This window comes from Myripristis murdjan, chromosome 9 (assembly GCF_902150065.1).
Source record: "Myripristis murdjan chromosome 9, fMyrMur1.1, whole genome shotgun sequence".
Classification (NCBI taxonomy): domain Eukaryota; kingdom Metazoa; phylum Chordata; class Actinopteri; order Holocentriformes; family Holocentridae; genus Myripristis; species Myripristis murdjan.
The window spans coordinates 12460717-12473196 of NC_043988.1; the positions used below are offsets into that span (position 1 = coordinate 12460717).

The following is a 12480-nucleotide window of genomic DNA, read 5'->3' on the forward strand; positions in this document are numbered from 1 at the left end:
AAACACAGAGTCCCAGTTCTACAACATGAAACTGATGTGCCACTCTGTAATCTAAACTTAAGGCACGTGTCTATAAACAGAAGTAACCTATATATTGCAGAGATGACTGTAAAGAAATTTTCTTGACGTGCCATGTGTTAGTGTGCGATTGCATTTATAAACTTTGGCTAAAAATACCATTGGGAGGAAAGATAAGGCATTGGTGAGGTCAAGGGATGGAGCAGGATTTGTAAACAATGTTTGTGGGACTTTATGGGATATATCTGCGTGTGTGTGGCTCAACACACCAGGGCTAGGAAAAACAGACCAGCACACAACAGTAAGTAAAGGTAGTGTTGGAGCTTGGTTATTCGCTTGTCAGCGTAGTTGTTGTCCCAACACTGATAGTAACTTAGCCTTTGGGTGCCCTTTGCTTCCTGCAGTTACCCTTGTAAATCAATTGTACTTGTTAAGGAGTCACAATGTTCTGCAGAGCATCAAATCTGATTAAGCCAAGCAAAGGCACAAGTCATCGAAAATGTGTAGCCTCCTTATCTCAAACCAGACTTGTGGATCTTGTTAGAAGAAACAGCAGAAACAGCAGAAACGTCTGATGGAGTTGATATTTTTTGCATCAGCCCGAACTTCACTCTTTCTTGACCTCATTTGGGCAATTTAAAATTAATGTTATTGATTAGCGGTGAATAATGGTTGTGGTTACGGTTCTTATCAGACATAGACAATAATAGTGGGATTTCCCTTTCGCCTGCCTCAGATGATCCCTGTGATTAAGTTTCTTTAATTTGGAGATTTAGTAGTGGCTCATCTGGTGCACCCAGATTGGTCTGAACTGGATGTTTTCCAGTGCTTTGGTTTTAGAATGAAATTGGCTGGGTTTGCTTGGTTTAATTTACCTCAGCATCACCAAAATGACCAAAATGATTATAGTTCTCAGCCAAACAATATCGCGTAATTCCACTGCAGGGTTACCACTACTGTGATTTTAAAATGAAGGTTTCCGCATAGTAGGATATGGTGAATCTTCTCTTGAACACAGTCATAGACATATGAGAGTTAGATGGCAGCTCCACACTTCCCCTGACATGAACCCTCACCGATTTATAGGGCTAGATACCGAAACCTAACAAATGTGACTGACTTATTTGCTTCAAATTTAGAGTAGCTACATTAGAGAAAAGATCTCATCAGCCCTATATGACATGGAGTAGGCCAAGGAGCCCTTTTGTTTGATTTGTACATGGACTGGAGGGGCTGGCTATTGGAAATCCCTGAAGCAGGCTTTAGGGGCAGGTCTGATTCTCGTGTGAAATGGGAAGGCTCTATAGCTCTCGGCTGACTTGACTGGGGCTGTATGGGTGTGTTGGCAGGGGGAGCGCCGGTCATGAATAGGGTCTTTGACTACCTCAGACTTGCCCTGAAAGGCAGGACAAAGACCCTAGGGCAACGGCTTAGAGCCTCACAGCTGAGCTACAGAATGCTTGGCCCGGTCTTCCTCCCTCCTTGCCTGATTTAAATACTACAGTGGCTTTCAGCATTCTGGCGACGAAAGCTCACATTCACCACAGCGCATTTACCATCAACTTTTTTCCTGTGTTTTTGTTTACAGTATACTAATGCCAGACCTGTTTACATAATCTATTGTATGGAATCATGCGCTGGGTGGTGAATATGCATAAGCAAGTCTCTTGAAACAGACTGAAGATGAGCCTTGTATTTTAGTAGAATTCAGTTTGGTGCTCGAAGCCTCCACAATGAAGTTGTTAGTTATGGAAAATTTTTGTTTATCATGCAAGATGGAAATATTGGCAAGTAAGCGCGATTAAACTTGATATCGAGCTGTGATTGGCGGGGTTGCATGATTATTTTTGACAGATCTGTGTGACTCTTCAGTTAAAGATTTGCAGAGCAGAATAAAAAGCCATAAATCTTTTCTGCAGAGTTAATGGGTCATTTGAGTCCTGTCCAGACACTCTCTCCCCATAGAGTGTCTAGTTTCAGATGTCACTCAGAGCTTTGTTTGCCCCCCAGGGTGAAGGGTTAGAGGTCAAGGTTCAGGGCCAGTTGGCTGAGTGGCCACAAAAGCCCAGGCTTCCCTCAGCACATCCGATCCCTTCCTCAACACCGGCCTGCAGCCACAATAAAGGGATCAATTTGCAATATTTGTGTTTTCTTATTATAATCACCTATCTAAAATTCATTTTCGCTTTAGCTGTGTCAGTGACGTGATTATAAGGGCATAGTTCATAGTTTCACAATGGTGTCTCAGTGGGACCCTGATTGTCCCGTTACACTTTTCGCTTTGAAAGAAAGTTGCGCTGTATTTGTTATCCAGCTACTGTGCTGGTCGGTCACTGTTGCCAGATGATTGCAAAACTTCCTTTTCATTGGAAGTCATATTTTTGAGGTTTGTGCAGAGTCATTCCCTGCTTATCCAGATTAACAATTCTTTATTGCACCTCAGAAAAATCTCACACTGGGGCTTAAAAAAAAAAGTTCTCTTTGTTCCAAACACCTCTGAAAGTTTGCAACTTCGCTAGCCCACCCTATTCAGCCCCCACCCACAATCTCAACTTCTCTCTGCTCCACCACCACCCAAACATGTCTTCCAGCCAGGTTTATTATGCCGTTTCACGCAGACCAAAATTGCAGCTGCATGGAGAACAATCTGGAGCACATTAGCTCAGGCGCTGTGATTTATAAATTGTTTCTCAGGCCATAAATCCCTGCTGTAATTGTGCACAAGCTCCCCTCTCTCTTTCTCCAGTCACTCCCCCTTCGTTTTCTCTCTCTCTCTCTCTCTCTCTTTCTCTCTCTCTCTTGCTCTCTCTCTTGCTCTCTCTCTCTCTCGCTCTCTCTTTCTCTTACGGCTTACAGTTCTTGGGTCATCACTAATTGTTTGCAGAAGTGTGCAGTTTGGATTGAATAGAAGTTTGTTGCATTATGGCGCAGATTCGGCTTTACGGACACGGCTCTTCACGAAAGATAAATTTTGTAAAGTTTGTAAACCTTTTTCTGCAGTGCAGGGTGAGCCACGCTTAAATGTCCAAAATAGATAGACATGAGCATTTGTGAAGCTGCTTGTTACTGTGGTTCACGCTCTGCATTCCTGAATACTGTGTAATTGTTCGGGGCCTCTCCTAAACTCTATCCCTGGGAATCTGATATTCACAGCAGCCCCTGATCATAATCACCTAGCCATTCTCATTAGACTGCGTTGAAACTGAAAGATAGCAGCAACTGAATACATTCTTTTAAATATCATGTCCAGTGTTGAGTTTACATTAGTGTAATTTATACCCCGAGGACATTTTTGACCAAGTTTTGAAAAAAAGTGAAGTGAGTGGCAAAACCCAGAAATTAATGTTGTGGATTTTGTGTTGAGTTTTTCACAAACCAGAAGCATGTTGACTTCCACAACAAATTCTTTCCTTCACTCTTTCCCCACAAACTGACAAGTTTGTCCAATACGGGCAACAAAAGAAACAAACATGTTGATAGCAGGGTGAAGGTTCCTAGCATATGTTTTCTCCTCCACTGTTTTGCTTTCAAGGGACCTGACGAACCTTGAAGAGGTAGGTGAATCTCATGACCCAACCTCATCCTGTTTCATATCTTTTCTCAAGGTTTTCTTGTAAGCTTGTGAATTTAGTCTTTAAAAGTTTTGAAGATGCAGAAAAGGGCCTTGAATGTGAATCGGAATTGAATTTATGGCCAAACATAGGTCACTCTGTTTTGATTTAGCTCTCAATACCGCTGTGCACAGCATGATGAAATTGAAGCCTGTAGATTGCAGGGAATGATTTTTACAAATGTTTCAGGTATAAAAAAAATGTTTTGGCTCCCTGCCAGACCTCCCTCCACTCCTCTGACAATACACATAACTAATCCTGGGGAATGTCATGGTAGAAAATTGTCTGGAGTATTTCACACTGCAGCAGTTTCTAACTATTTTAGAAAGAATTTACCATTTCAACAAGATCCTGTCGAACAAAGTCAGCATCTCATGTCTCAACTGATTTGGATGTTTATTTTCATTCTTTAAATTTGACCAGCCATTCGCAAGTTGTTTCCTTTTTTTTTTGACTTCTTGAGAATTCAAGATCTGCCAGGATTGGAAAATTTGCAGAAGGGAGAATTTAATTTCTTCTCGCTCCTGTAAATCCTTTTATTTCAACACTGAAAATGCACTCTAGCCAAATATCTAATCTAATATGTATGTATTTGAGGCAGATTGCAATTTTGTTTCACCTCTCTGTAAGTGGCCGCTAAAAACAACATGGGCGCAACTGAATTCCACTGCTTCGGTTCAGTCAGTTTTGGAGTCATGATGCATTCAGGGAACGACGGCTGATGACTGTTGCATACCTGTGGCATGTGAATGTGTCTGTGTGTGTGTGTGTGTGTGTGTTTGAGTGTGAGAGAGCTGAAGGGCGGGGGGGTTGGGGTAGGGGTGGAGAGTGGAGTGAGTGGGGTTAGCAGTGGGGTGATAGGGATGTCAGGCAGTAAAACTGAGATGAGGCAGGGCCCAGACTCCTGGGCCCGGAGATTTGTGCCTGCTCTCCGTGAGCAAACACAGGAGGCATCTGCAGGCAGCTGTGTGCCGAGGAAGGGGGTGGGGGTGGGGGGGGTGGGGTGCTGCTGCTCAGGACAGGGGGGTGGGGGCGTGGAGTTGGGTGGTGTTGGAGGCGTGGGGTGGGGGGTGGGGGGGTTACTTGCAGAGTGAACACAATCAGCCCTCTGTTTTCATAAGACTTGTGGTATGTGAGAGCAGAAACAAATGTGTTTAATTTAGGCCCTTTCTCTCTGTCTCTCTCTCTCTCTCCCTCTCCCTCTCCTCTACACCCTCCCATGCCCACCCCAGTTTTTCGAGCTGACTTTTTCCTTCAAGATGTTTCATGGCCTCCACTACTGCCTATGTCAGCTGCTCTAAGGAAGTTTTAAAAAGACCTAAGAAAAGCCAAAAAAAAAAAAAAAAAAAAAAAATCATCCCTGCTGTTTCTTTTCTGAAAAAAAAAGCACAATTGGCAGATGCAGTCAAGTTTTCTCTTGAGGGGTGGTGGGTAAATATTTATTTGCAATTACTGGAAAAAGAAAAAAAATATCTTATTTTTATGTTTCTACCTAGAGGTTAGAAGTGATTACTGTGCTGTGGTATTTGCCCTGTTGAGAGTGAGGGTGCACATGGTGGACTTATTATTGCCTCCCGACTGCCTTGGCAGCCGGTAGCGCACTCTGCATTATATTGGTAACCAATGCTGTCTCCAGTCAATTTGTGTTTGGTCATAAATGAAAAATGCAGGTCTCACTTGTGTGTCATTTGCGCAGTCTTGCACTTTTCACGCACGCACACACACACACACACACACACACACACACACACACACACATACACACACACACACGCTCTCACACACTTGATTTCTATGTTGAGCTTTACTGTAAACATTCAGCCAACCACTGCTAACCACCACATGCTCTGGAGTTAATTATACAGAGGTTTACGGCTGTGAATTTCAATGAGACTAGGCTACTCCCCAAACAATAAAAAGTTGTGTTCCTGTACAACTGGACAAACAATGGCAAAGGAAATGAAAAAGGGAGACATCTTTGACATTAGCTGTGAAGCCCAATTTGACATCAGATCACGCTGACATTTGACTTACGGGAGGGGGGGCTGTGACAATGTAACGCAGGTCCTCCCAGGTATGAGAAACCACATAACTGACTTCACGTAATTGACTCGAATAGCTTTGCGCCCTCTCTGTCTTTATGAGATGGTCTCGCTCTTACCAGATGCATAATTGTTTTCTTGTGCGTCTAATTATACAGTGAGTTTTATTTGACCTGCTGTTGTGCTCTGTAATACAATTACTCACTTATTCCTAACTTTAACCCCAGTGAGACCGAAGCCCTTCTTTACTTTAGCAGCATCTGATTAAAATTGCCTTAAAATACATGAGACACAGTAAGAACAATAGACAGCTCCATTTAAAGACTCAAATTAGCTGCACTGTAATATGCTAAAGCGCTTCTTACAGGAAGCAGTAACTCAGGATCATGTCAAGCAAAAAGAGAAAAAAAACATAAACCTTGAAACAAATAATTGCTTAAGCTGCAAAAAAATGCACACTCTTGCTGAAGTCGCAACTCACCCGCTTTGGGTAGAATGTTAAAGTAGCTTTTTTTTTTTTTTTTTTTTGGAGGGTTTATCTTGGCATTGTTTTCTGTTAATGCAGTTTTATTACTGAAACAGCAGTAAATTCACTCGCTAGGCTTTTCAAATAAACTCGTGTCGCTGGCCAGTTTGGCATTGTGCAGAATATGCATGAGGCAGTCATATGACACCAAAGCTCATTGAGTTTATTGAAGTTCAATCTCTGGAATGTTGCTACATTTATAGTTTCTTACATAATGTCCCCCCTGTTATTAAATATTGTGTGCATTAACTGACTACTACAGCACAAACGGGCATTTTCATGTTTAAAATAAATGATGGGCACTGTTTCAGACTGCTTTTGGACTTAGTTAAATCAGCACTGTGTTGGAAACTTGTATGGAAAGTTACATATTGGGGGTATTACATGTAGTGTAGTATGTAGAATAATATGGGATGTTACTTTTGGACGGACTGACTTGCACACTGTGTAACTGGTTCAGAGTCTTAGAAAATCCTGGCCACTGTGTTTTTAGGACCTCCCTCACGCTGCCTCCCCTCTTCACTCTCCTCTCTCCCTCTTTGCACTAATAGTTCTTTTGTGTACAAGAGCATGTTAAGAGGCCAATGAGCCTGGCCTTAATAGGCCATGTTACCATAGAAACCACTGCACTCTGGATGTCTGACCTTTGACCCAGTTTTTTGCTGGCTGTGAATAAGAGTGCAGGAGGACCAACCAGGTCACAATAGAGGCCCAGCGAACTGAGGGAGTGCCCCTGTCATAGTCACTTAACTTCACTCCTCTATGGACTAATGGACACTTCAAATGTGGTAGCCATTAGCAGCATGCTAGCTCCACCGCCGGATCACGGGCGTCTCAGGGTTAATTAAATAGAAAACCTAAGATTGTGCTCTGTGTCAGGATTTCTCACCGCAAGCGTAAAAATGGCTTGCGAAAGGACAAAAGTAGTCCTGCTGGTTTTACCAGTTCCTGCGTCGATTTAGCCCGATCCGTTCTCAAAAAAATCCTCCTGCTTTACTTTCCCTGATTTTAATATTGTGTCCAGCTGCAGGTATACTCATCGCCACCACACTCAAATAGCCTACAGGGTTTCCGCTACATGTAATTGATCGTGGCGCACCGCCACGGCTAAATAAAAGCCGCCACTGCTTGGGAATGATGATTTTTTTTTTTTTTTTTCGGGTGTTAACACAATTTAAAGTATATTGTATGAATGACCTGTGAAAACGACCCTACATACACACATAGCATATATTTGCGCACATATACTTACTATGATCAGAGTTTTAAATGATAAATTAAATATCACGACATGTTACACTACGCCGCAATTAATTTTATTTTGAAAACGCACCGGAGTTATCACCCGCCTGCTTTGTGCTACTGCTGCGCGCTCAAGAGTGGAGGCGGTAAGAAGCAGAGGGAGAGAAAAGGGCGAGAGCAAGGTACCTAAGCAAGATTAAGTTTAATCCTTTTTTTGTTCAAGCCTGTGAAAACGACCCTAATGTTATTAATGTTAACATTGCATTGCGACCGTAGGGCTGGGCGATATGGACCAAAAGTCATATCCTGATATATTTTGGCTGAATATCGATATACGATATATATCCCGAATTTTTTTCCTTAAACTGAGAGCAAATGTTCAGTTAAGTCAAAGCCAAATATGACATGACGGGGCTGGAGCTTTCTCGGATTGTGGATGGCTTGTGGCTGGGGCTTCTGCAGTGTTCCTGGTAGTATCTGGGGGGCAGGAGCTGCTACAGGAACGTCCTCTGGCTCGGCCCTCTCACCTGCCGTGACTCCACTGAGAGGGCCGAGTGAGAGGACGTTCCTGTAAAGTTACCAACCATGACCTGGGCATCAAAATGCGTGTTGTTAAAAAAGCCTGTTGTTAGCGTTATCTAACGTCCGCTAAAGCTAACGTTAGCGTCCCTAAAAATGCCGACTAAAAGTGTGTTGTTACTGTTAGCTAACATTAGCTAGCACGTTAGCGTTAGCGTGGTAGTGTTGGCCGTGTTGCTAGGGACGCCTAGCGCCCGGCTGTTTGCTTTCTGTTGACGTCACATTGCGCCGAGAATAAATCCAGTCAGCACCAAGTAAACCCCAAGCCCCACCCGGGAGTTTTCGGGGCCGCTCCGAGTCCCTACCTCGAGGCAGGGCCGTTTTTTAGCCATTTGGTTAATAGTAAACTGTAAGTCAGAGATGGTTTGGTTTTTCTCAATTTACCAAGTTCCACTCACTTTAAATTGTATTTATGTGTAGTTGAAGACAGACCTGAGGAACAGGCTGCAGGGGGACCATCTGGCAGCATGCATGCTGCTCAGCATCAGTGGGCCACCTCTGGCTGAGTTGAACTACAATAGAGCCTTAGAGCTCTTTTTTTTAAAAAAAAAAAAAAAAAAAAAGAAAGATGAAGTGCTCTCAGCCAGGCTGCACACTGCCAATAATACAGTCTTGCAATATGTAGCAATGTAAATAAAGTGTGTATTGGTCCGAACCAGGGGGGGGGGGGGGGGGGGGGGGGGGGGGGGGGGTTCGTCCACCTCAGCACCACAGTTTCAAAAAATCCTGGGGGAAACCCTGGCCTATAATGTTTTGTATCTAAGATAAATACAGGGTGTCTTTATTTGGAAAGTATAGACTTATTTTTTCCACCAATTATGCTGTCACCAAAATATTTTTCAAACATTATTTTCTTTCGCTCGCTGTGTCTTCCTTCGCCTCCACAAGATTGTTTTGATGAATAACTTCCTCCCTCAGTAATCTCCTTCACAGTGGACTGGATAATGGGACATGGCCTCCATTCAGAAAAGTTGCAGCGGCCCAATAGCACAACACAGGTCTGACCAGCTCAGTTGCCTGTCGTTTCCCCATCAATTAAGCAGTAATTAGCACAATGGCTGTCGAGGTTTGCTTAGGAATTGTCATTGTAATTGCCTCTAATGTTGGCAAACAATGAGTCTTAATGCAAACTCTGAGACAAGGCGGGGGCTACTTATCACATTGTCTTTGCCCTGAAAGCCTTAATTGTATTTCATGCATAGATCAGGTTTAGGTGTCAATAGCCTGGCATGAGCAGGTGATATCGCAGAGCAAACCAGGGAGGGACTGTTGTTTAAGGACTTGACAAGGCCATTGTCTGAAGTTGCTGTTCATATGGGTAGGGGAGGGTAATTAACACCTCAGCCAAACAGCAAGCTGTGTGGCCCATTTGTTTTCTGTTGGGGGGCTAAAGAAAACAATGGGGAGGGGTTCACCACACAGTAGGTGATTGACATTATCTGCTGGAGCAATCCGTGGAGGCATTCCTGCTGCCCTGCTATTCAGCAGAAGGGGGGTAATGCACTGCACAAGGTTTAGGCCTTATCTGAGCTTTATACATATTCACTCCTTAGTTGTTGTACCAGTCTGTTTGTTTGCCCTTGGCATTGCGACTTAAACATTCCAGCAAAACATGTACCATAAAACCGTTTACCTTATGTAAACACATAATTAAAGTATTGCACTCATGCACTCATGGTTATGAGGCCTGTGTACATACTACATATGTGTGTGTGTGTGTGTGTATATATCTATCTCTATCTATCTATCTATCTATCTATATATATATATATATATATATATATATATATAAGAAATGGTCCTTCTGCTTAATTCTTGTAATCATTATGCTATTAAAATAAACCAAGCAATACATTTTAATGTGTATAGCACATTTCCAAAGGTGCTAAAAAAAAAAAGAACAGCTTTATAATCAGTTATATCTTTGTTAAAAGAAAGTTTCTGACATGCCTGACTCCCCAGTGCTGCATGTAATTTAGCTCTGAAGTAGGCAGCTAGTTGCTAACAAAGTTTGGGATTTTTTCTGTCCCCTTGGCAGAGTGTCTGACTTAGTTTGACAGCAAATGTCCAGACATCTGTCTCTTCTCCATGCTCTGATGTTGGCCTGCAGTATGGCACCACACACTTCAGAGATGACAAAGACTCTTGGCTGTGTTTTCCTCAGCTCTGTGAGAGCAGTGTAACAATTAGAACCCAGCTCTGGCAGGCCACATGCCCCAGAGCATATGTTGTATTCTCTCTGTTCGAAAAACCAAAGGGCTCAAGCGTAGCTTTTTGGAAATTTTCTGTGGCATCATTGCCACCTTTGTCGCATCTGGGTCCCTTAAAAGTGGCACATTCTACTGATGTCTATTCTGAGTGTTGGAGGCAGCGGGGAAGGCTGGAAGACAATTAGAGAGCTATGAAAATGGATCAGCTGAACTTCACTTTAGTTACACAGTTCTTTCAGTACTCTGTCCGACTCTATTTACCAGTGCCTCCAGCTGCCATGTTGAAACAGGCATTGCTATGGGCCCCTACCATATGTCTGTTCGAATTGTGTTTGTTTCTAATAAAATAAGGGCATCTGCAAAGCATTACTAAATGTCCTCAAGTTTAATACAACATTGAATTGCTGTTATTAGCTTATCTGTGGATTCGATCTTCTACAAACATTTAATAATACTTAAGCCATGTGATAGCTCTTTGAATCATCAAGTGTTGGCTCTTATTCCAGTGTCCTGTCTAACTTTTTTTCGTCATGTATTTCCCTTTATGTTCATTTTTTTTTCGCTGTAAAACTGAGACTCTGAGTTTTTGCTGAGCAGCATGGTCCACGATTCTGCACCTTTTGTTTCCTGAAACAACTCTGGACTGCACCCAGACACCCTCCTTCTCCCTCTCATGTGTTAGTGAGTGGTGTGCTGCTGTAGTGTAGACTGTTCGAGGCGTCGGAGCTAATGTGACAGTGTGCGGTTGGCATTACCTGGGTGGATGTTTCGGGGAGTCTGTGAACAGTTGCTCCATAGGGCACACTGGCAATTAAAAAAAAGTAGGCGCTTAGAAAAAAGTGCCTGGGGGCATGTTCCTCAATCCTGGCAGAAGCTGTCAAATAAGGGCTGGATTGGGTGGGAGAGTTAGGGTGGGCATGGCCAGGCTAGACCAAACGCTCACAATAGTGCTTGTTTCATTTGTGGAAGGACTCATGATTGACATAGATTAGACAGAGAAAACTGCATTGTTTTGGATTTTTCTCTCCGGAGAGTAGCATTCATTAGGCACCATGCACAGAGCAGAGTAAAGTTTCAATAGGGAGCTAGCAGCCTCTAAAAGCAACTGCCTCCTGACAGTTGTATGGACTTGGGCCCATTAGTTGGAACCTACGATTCAGCCTTGAGCAGTATAGTGAAAATGAAGAGGGCTGATGTCAACTCCAAGAATTTCCCCCCTTTTCGAAGGGAAAAAGGGTCCCCTTCCCCCTCCCTCGGTGCTCTGTTGGACCCCAGCTGTCAGGAAACAATACCCTCTGCCTGCTCCGACAAACTCATTCCTGAAAATGTTTTTTTCCCTTCTCTCCCTTTCCCCCTCCTGCTATAATGTCTTTTCCATTTTTAACCCGCGGCCATCCAAGCTTCCTTCCTCCTTACAAACCCTGAGTGATGAATGAAGCTTTAAAAATCAAAACCTGAATGCATGACTCCTCCAGTTTACTTATTTGTCATCGTTTATCTACGCTAACTTCTGAAAAGCAGACATGACTTTGCATATTCCACGCTAGTTTAGCCAGTAGGTTTACTTCTTGTCTTTTCTGTTCAACGAATGTTTGCTATGCAGCGGGTGCCACGTTGTTTGTGCTTTACTGGAATTCATATAAGCAATGCAAAATAAATAAATAATAATAAAAAAAAAAAAAAAAAAAAAAAAACAGCAGATGACATGATCATTTCCATATCAACAGCAGTGGATGCATGATGGGGTGGTGCAACTGCCTCTAAAAAAAAAAAAAAAAAAAGAAAATTTAAAGCCCATAGTTGTATTCCACACCCAGAACACAGCTTAAGTGATGAGCTACTGAAGCCTAATGTGTCTACAATGTGTCTACACGGACCTGCATGAGCAAAGCATAAGTTATAATATAAACCATTTTAATTAATTTGAAATTGTACCAGGGAGAAAATCCACATGCATGACAATCTGCTGTATCCGGTATTTAAACTGATTCATAAACCAGATGGTTGAGCTGTGCTGTTCGAGCTCTGGCTCCATGCTATCTCCATTGCCGGAGGACAGAGAAAAAAAAAAATTGCTCAACTTATAGTATTGAGCAGTGAATCGCAACAGCCGACAACACAGATCCTGCTACACGGCAAGGCAGCACAGGGCGGGCAGCCGTAATAAGAATGAATGCGCCGGGAAAGAGGAAAATCAAACGCATGTACAAGTGCGTATGATATGTTTGATTACAGCGTGCAGGATAGTGACA

The 12480-nt window shown here is 42.9% G+C and overlaps 1 protein-coding gene across 3 annotated transcripts in view; it reads left to right on the forward strand.

Moving 5' to 3' along the window:
* The window catches only part of tcf7l1b (transcription factor 7 like 1b), a 35319-nt gene that overhangs the window by 8591 nt on the left and 14248 nt on the right, over nt 1–12480 (forward strand). The window contains exon 1 of one of the 3 annotated variants that reach the window (XM_030060865.1): nt 7583–7621. The exons of the other annotated variants lie outside the window; for them this stretch is intronic. The gene's annotated coding sequence lies outside the window, so the exon portion shown is untranslated. Of the gene's footprint in view, nt 1–7582; nt 7622–12480 lie in introns of those variants that run through there. 3 annotated transcript variants of the gene reach the window in all.